This window comes from Eleginops maclovinus, chromosome 4, assembly GCF_036324505.1.
Source record: "Eleginops maclovinus isolate JMC-PN-2008 ecotype Puerto Natales chromosome 4, JC_Emac_rtc_rv5, whole genome shotgun sequence".
NCBI classification, from domain to species: Eukaryota; Metazoa; Chordata; class Actinopteri; order Perciformes; family Eleginopidae; genus Eleginops; species Eleginops maclovinus.
Genome location: NC_086352.1, coordinates 420,228 through 428,211, shown reverse-complemented (window position 1 = coordinate 428,211; position 7,984 = coordinate 420,228).

The window sequence follows — 7,984 nt, the reverse complement described above, 5'->3', positions numbered from 1 at the left end:
TCATCGCAACTACAGGTTGTCATATACCACCCCCCCAAAGCCTTCACCACCTTCATGTCTGAGTTTTCTGAGCTGCTCACCTCTGTCTACTCCAGATCGCTATCCACATTACTGCTTGGTGACATTAACATCCATGTTAACTCCAAGACATGCACCTTTGCCTCAGAATGTATCTCACTGCTCAACTGTTTCAACATCACATAGCACGTCCAAGGTCCCACTCACACCAAAGGACACAGCCTGGACCTAGTGTGCTCTATTGGAACACCATCTGCCCCATCACAGTAGACATAGTGAACTTGTCAATGTCATCTGGCATAGTCCCACCCAGCCTCAAAACTGCCTCAGTTACTCCTATCCTCAAAAAGCCTGGTTTGGACCGGGAGGACCTCAACAACCACCGGCCGATCTCCAACCTCCCTTTCCTCAGCAAAATCCTGGAAAGAGCAGTAGCCGTCCAACTCCAACAACACATGTCCAACCACGAGTTCTATGAACCCCTTCAGTCTGGCTTCAGAGCCCACCACAGCACAGAGACTGCCCTCATCAAAATCACAAATGACCTCCTCATTGCATCTGATTCCGTCCTCATCAGTATTCTCATCCTCATGGACCTCTCCTCGCCTTCGATACTATATACCAAACTATCTTCCACAGCCGCCTGTCTGACCACCTTGGGCTCAGTGACACAGCTCTTGCCTGGTTCGAGTCCTACCTCTCGAGCCGACAACACTTTGTCACCATCAGTGACTGCAGCTCACCATCAGCCCCTGTCAACCAAGGTGTACCTCAAGGGTCTGTGCTTGGACCCCTCCTCTTCACCATCTATATTCTCCCACTTGGTCAAATCATCCGCCACCATGGTCTCAACTTCCATTCACACACTGATGACACACAGCTCTATCTCTGCACAAACCCTCCACTCAACTCCCCCCTCAATCCCTTATCAACTGCCTACAGGACATCAAACACTGGATGTCGTCAAACCTACTCAAACTCAACAGCACAAAAACAGAGCTCATGGTTGTGGCTCCCAAGTCACAACTCCGGAAGGTTGGAGATCTGCTCCTCTCCGTGGATGACTGCTCCATCTCTCCATCCCCTGAAGTCCACAACCTGGGGGTCATCCTGGACACAACCCTCTCCTTCCAGGCTCACATCAAATCGGTCACTAAATCTGCTTTCTATCATCTCAAAAACATCTCCCGACTCCGGCCTTCACTCTCCGACTTTGTGGCAGAAACGCTCATACATGCCTTCATCACGTCCCGATTCGACTACTGCAAAGGGGTCCTCTCCGGGGTTCCCAGCAAAACCCTGGAGAGCCTCCAGCATGTCATTAACTCTGCCGCCAGAGTTCTCACACACACCAAACCATGACAGCACATCACCCCCACACTCATCCACCTTCACTGGCTACCAATCAAGTCCCGGATCACTTTCAAAACCCTCCTCCTCACCTACAAGTCTCTCCATGGCCTCGCTCCACAGTATCAGACCTCCTCCATCCCTACACCCCTACACGGAGTCTGCGGTCCTCGGACACGGGCCTTCTGTCTATTCCCCGCACTCACCTCCGAACCGCTGGTGACAGGGCGTTCAGTGCTGCGGCCCCCACCCTCTGGAACGCTCTTCCTGCAGAGATCTGCAATGCTGCCTCCCTGGACATCTTCAAATCTGCATTAAAAACTCACCTCTTCACCGTAGCCTCTGACCACTAACTCATCTTAGTCCCCCGTTCTTCTACCATTTCTGTTCTCTATTTGATTTACTCTATTTTTCTATTCTTTTATTTGCGCTAGTTTTTTGTTTGTTTATTTGCTTTCTGTCTGTCCTCACAACATGGAAAGCGGTCTTGGGTACCTAGAAAGGCGCTCTAGAAATTGAGATTATTATTATTATTTATATATGTGTGTCGTTGCTCCACTCTGACATGTTTTCATGCTTCAAAGTTGAAACAGCGCTTTATTTTCCTCACACTGCCTGTGCATAAATGACCACTTTTCACTCAGTCTGAAAACGCTCTGAAGAGGTCATGCCCCCACCTTTGCAAAAGCGCACTCTGCTCTGATTGGTTAACTGGGGACTCTGCTGTGATTGGTTAACCACTTAGAGATTTGTCAAATGTCCCGCCCCTGAAAAAAAACTTTCAAAATGGCATCGCTTGTTGTGCCGAAGCAGTTTATTACAAATAAACAGTGTTGTGTGTAACTCCCTTACAAAAGTACCGGAGGTACAGTAATGTATTACTTTTAAATGTAACGCAGTAATATAACGCAGTACTTCTGAAATGTGGGTAATTTAATACCTGTTACCTCTCACTAACAGTTATAACACATTTTAAATGATGTGGTGTTTAGTTTCTAAGAACTCACAAACATCACGAGACATTCCGACACCAGAGAAACAACTGCAGGTAGAATAGTAACTCAGTGAGCCTGTTTCAATGTTTCAAGGTTTCAAGGTTTCAAGGTGTTATTGGTCATATGCACAGCATATACAGCGTAGATGTTGGCAATGAAAATCTTATGTCCCATGCTCCTCCAACAACTCAACATACATGGTGCAGATAAGATAAATAAAGTAGTGCAAAAAGAGAGAAGAATATTTACAATAACAACAGTAAAGATTTGAGGATGTGAAATATATACATATGTGGAATACATTGAGAGTATTTAAATACTTTACTCTGTGGAATGAGGAGGTATGGACAGATGCATATATTACGTATAACAGATGTATATGGCAGATATGTATAATATAGATATATGTGTGTGTGTGTGTGTGTGTGTGTACTATAAACAGATGAGAGCAGACATCCACAGAGCTCAGGAGTTCAGCAGTCTTATAGCCTGTGGTATAAAACTGTCTCTGAGTCTGGTGGTCTTGGTCCGGATGCTGCGGTACCGTCTGCCAGACGGCAGCAGACAGAACAGATTGTTGCTGGGGTGATGGGGGTCCTTTAATATCCTACCGGCCTTCTTCCTACACCGCTGGGTGTAGAGGTCCTCCATGGATGGCAGCTCCGTCCTGGTGATGTGCTGAGCAGTTTTCACCACCCTCTGTAGAGTCTTACGGTTGAGGGCGGTGCAACTGCCATACCAGGCGGTGATGCAGCCAGTCAGGATACTCTCGATGGTGCACCTGTAGAAGTTGCAGAGTATCCTGGAGTCCATGTTGAACTTCCGCAGCCTGCGGAGGAAGAAGAGCCGCTGTCGAGCCGTCTTGGATATGACCCTGGTGTGATGTGTCCATGTCAGGTCCTCACTGATGTTTACCCCGAGGAACCTGAAGCTGCTGACTCTCTCCACAGGAGTCCCGTCGATGGTGATGGGTGTGTGTGCCTCTCTCTGCCTCTTCCTGTAGTCCACAATCAGCTCCTTTGTTTTGTTGACGTTGAGATGGAGGTTGTTGTCCTGGCACCAAGATGTCAGGGCTCTGACCTCCTCTCTGTACGCCGTCTCGTCGCCGTCTGTGATCAGGCCGATGACGGTCGTGTTGTCAGCAAACTTGATGATGGTGTTGGAGCTGTGTGTGGCCACGCAGTCGTGCGTGAACAGGGAGTAGAGGAGAGGGCTGAGCACACAACCCTGAGGGGCTCCGGTGTTGAGGGTCAAGGTGGAGGATGTGATGTTCCCCATCCGCACTGCCTGGGATCTGCCCGTTAGGAAGCTCAGGATCCAGTCACAGAGGGCGCTGTGGAGCCCAAGGTCCCTGAGCTTAATGATGAGCTTGGAGGGCACAATGGTGTTGAATGCTGAACTGTAGTCAATAAACAGCATTCTCACAGAAGTGTTCCTCTGGTCCAGGTGGGAGAGGGCAGTGTGGAGGGTGAGGGAGATGGCATCATCCGTGTTTCCTATTGGTTCAGAGGGCTGCAGGAACAGATTCACCATGCAGAGCTGCAGGAACAGATTCACCATGCAGAGCTGCAGGCTCTCGAGGCAGGGCTGCAGGCTGTCGATGCAGAGCTGCAGGCTTTCGATGCAGAGCTGCAGGCTCTCGATGAAGAGCTGCAGACTCTCGATGCAGAGCTGCAGGCCGAAGCAACAGAGGGTCACTCTCTCTGGGTCTGCTGCTTGAACCCAGAGACCTTCAGAGACTCGTGACAGAGTGTTGAAGATCTGCAGCCTCTGTCCTCTGTGGATCTATGGCTTTTAGAAAGCTTGTCAGCCAAACCCCTGTTAACTCACCAATGACCAGGTGAGCTAACGCTGCATAGAGACTGGTTCCTATCCAGCAGGTCACAGGGCCGTGCAGAGGCTCCACTCACATGTTATTAATGACACACAGAGACGTCACGGTACCGGTATCACATATTATCCAGCCCACTGAAACGGAGCAGCAGTTTAACCTCTAGCTCTTTCCTCATGTTCAGCATGTACTGCCAGATAGAGAGCTTTAATTACTGAGCTGCAGTAAACTACATGTTAGCATTTAAAGCCAAACTTTAGAGGTTATTCTGGTGAGAGTCACTCAGAGTAACTCAGAGTAGTGTAACGCATCACAGTTCAGAGAGTGATGATGTAATGTATTACTTTAAGAAGACAGGAGTAAGGAACAGGTACTGGATTACATGCTGGAAGTACCTTGCCCAACATTGCAAATAAATACTGATGGATTATCAGTCATCATCTCACAGCGACACAGAGACGTTGACCTTCAGCAGAGACGTTGACCTTCAGCAGAGACGTTGACCTTCAGCAGCGTTTTTTGTGACCTTGAACACATCTTTTGATCTCAGACAGAAAGACTGCTCATAGCTATGGCTCTGTGAAGGGAAGCAGGTTTCCTGCTCTTTCTTGGCTGCTGGTTCAGTGAGTTCTGGTCGTACAGTGATGAGACTTATACAAATGGAATCCGTGGAATCTCAGGCTTCATATGATATGTGGTTTGTGCAGCGAGCATGAAGTAAAAAAAAAGGCCGTAGCTCACTCGGTGCTGTGTAGCGTTAGCTCGTTTTCGTTCAGTGCTGATTTAGATGCTTGGTGTTGGAATTATGTTTCGGTTTGGTAGAAATGGTTACTATGGTCTGGTGGCTGAGCTTCTTCCCGTTCAGTGGGTATGCCACATAGGTTGTTAAAAGTTAACATGTCCTGAGACGCTGTTTCTTACAGGTTGCTGCGTCTGGGTTTAAGAGGTTAACGTGTTGATGAAAAACCATCTCCGTATTTCTGCACAGTTCAGGTAAAGGTAGTGTGCATACAGCCTGAAAGCTTGGTAGCGTAGCATTGATAGCGTTAGCTTGCTGCTTTGTCGAGGCTAGACGTGTGCTTGCGGCTCAACTCCCACAACAGCTCCTCAATTCTTGTTCTTCACATCTTCTTCCTGAGGTAAGAAAACAAAGGAAGGTTTGGTTCGCAGCGAAAGTGGCAGCGTCTCCTCGCCATGGCTCCTCCGCTCGGGTCGGCTTTACGGAGCGGCTCGCGCTGCTATTGGCTGAGTTCAGTTCCTTATCACGGTGAGGTCAGTGTGATACGGAACTGAACCAGGAAGTAAAGAAAGGAATCCAATCGAGGCGTTTCAGGCAGGGGGGAGGGATATGGGAGAGAATCTCCCTTTAGTCTGAACTTTGGGATTTCAGCTTTTGCAGACATATTACACACACACATAAATAACACACTACAGGAAAGGGAGAAGCCCAAAAAGCATAACATGCATCATAAACACTCCTAAGATATCACAATATCAAAAAATACATGACTACAGTTTACCTGAGAATCTGATGAACAGGTAAATATGTCCTAGAATATTAGGTTCATATTTTTTTTGGGGGGGGGGCTTTTTGCCTTTAATCGGATAGGACAGTGACAGGAGGGTGGGAGAGAGAGTCGGGGTGGGATCCGGAAAGGACCATGGGTCGGGAATCGATAAATATATCAGGTGATTCTCAGGTAAATATATCAGGTGATTCTCAGGTAAATATATCAGGTGATTCTCAGGTAAATATATCAGGTGGTTATTAGGTAAATATATCAGGTGGTTCTCAGGTAAATATATCAGGTGGTTCTCAGGTAAATATATCAGGTGGTTATTAGGTAAATATATCAGGTGATTCTCAGGTAAATATATCAGGTGGTTCTCAGGTAAATATATCAGGTGATTCTCAGGTAAATATATCAGGTGGTTATTAGGTAAATATATCAGGTGATTCTCAGGTAAATATATCAGGTGATTCTCAGGTAAATATATCAGGTGATTCTCAGGTAAATATATCAGGTGATTCTCAGGTAAATATATCAGGTGGTTATTAGGTAAATATATCAGGTGGTTCTCAGGTAAATATATCAGGTGGTTCTCAGGTAAATATATCAGGTGGTTATTAGGTAAATATATCAGGTGATTCTCAGGTAAATATATCAGGTGATTCTCAGGTAAATATATCAGGTGGTTATTAGGTAAATATATCAGGTGATTCTCAGGTAAATATATCAGGTGATTCTCAGGTAAATATATCAGGTGGTTATTAGGTAAATATATCAGGTGATTCTCAGGTAAATATATCAGGTGATTCTCAGGTAAATATATCAGGTGGTTATTAGGTAAATATTTCAGGTGATTCTCAGGTAAATATATCAGGTGGTTCTCAGGTAAATATATCAGGTGATTCTCAGGTAAATATATCAGGTGGTTATTAGGTAAATATATCAGGTGATTCTCAGGTAAATATATCAGGTGATTCTCAGGTAAATATATCAGGTGATTCTCAGGTAAATATATCAGGTGGTTATTAGGTAAATATTTCAGGTGATTCTCAGGTAAATATATCAGGTGATTCTCAGGTAAATATATCAGGTGGTTATTAGGTAAATATATCAGGTGATTCTCAGGTAAATATATCAGGTGATTCTCAGGTAAATATATCAGGTGGTTCTCAGGTAAATATATCAGGTGATTCTCAGGTAAATATATCAGGTGGTTATTAGGTAAATATATCAGGTGATTCTCAGGTAAATATATCAGGTGATTCTCAGGTAAATATATCAGGTGATTCTCAGGTAAATATTTCAGGTGATTCTCAGGTAAATATATCAGGTGGTTCTCAGGTAAATATATCAGGTGGTTCTCAGGTAAATATATCAGGTGGTTCTCAGGTAAATATATCAGGTGATTATTAGGTAAATATATCAGGTGATTCTCAGGTAAATATATCAGGTGATTATTAGGTAAATATATCAGGTGATTATTAGGTAAATATATCAGGTGATTCTCAGGTAAATATATCAGGTGGTTCTCAGGTAAATATATCAGGTGATTATTAGGTAAATATATCAGGTGATTATTAGGTAAATATATCAGGTGATTCTCAGGTAAATATATCAGGTGGTTCTCAGGTAAATATATCAGGTGATTATCAGGTAAATATATCAGGTGGTTATCAGGTAAATATATCAGGTGGTTCTCAGGTAAATATATCAGGTGATTATTAGGTAAATATATCAGGTGGTTCTCAGGTAAATATATCAGGTGGTTATTAGGTAAATATATCAGGTGGTTCTCAGGTAAATATATCAGGTGGTTATTAGGTAAATATATCAGGTGGTTATTAGGTAAATATATCAGGTGGTTCTCAGGTAAATATATCAGGTGGTTATTAGGTAAATATATCAGGTGATTCTCAGGTAAATATATCAGGTGATTCTCAGGTAAATATATCAGGTGGTTCTCAGGTAAATATATCAGGTGGTTATTAGGTAAATATATCAGGTGGTTCTCAGGTAAATATATCAGGTGGTTATTAGGTAAATATATCAGGTGATTCTCAGGTAAATATATCAGGTGATTCTCAGGTAAATATATCAGGTGGTTCTCAGGTAAATATATCAGGTGGTTATTAGGTAAATATATCAGGTGGTTCTCAGGTAAATATATCAGGTGGTTATTAGGTAAATATATCAGGTGGTTATTAGGTAAATATATCAGGTGGTTCTCAGGTAAATATATCAGGTGATTATTAGGTAAATATATCAGGTGGTTCTCAGGT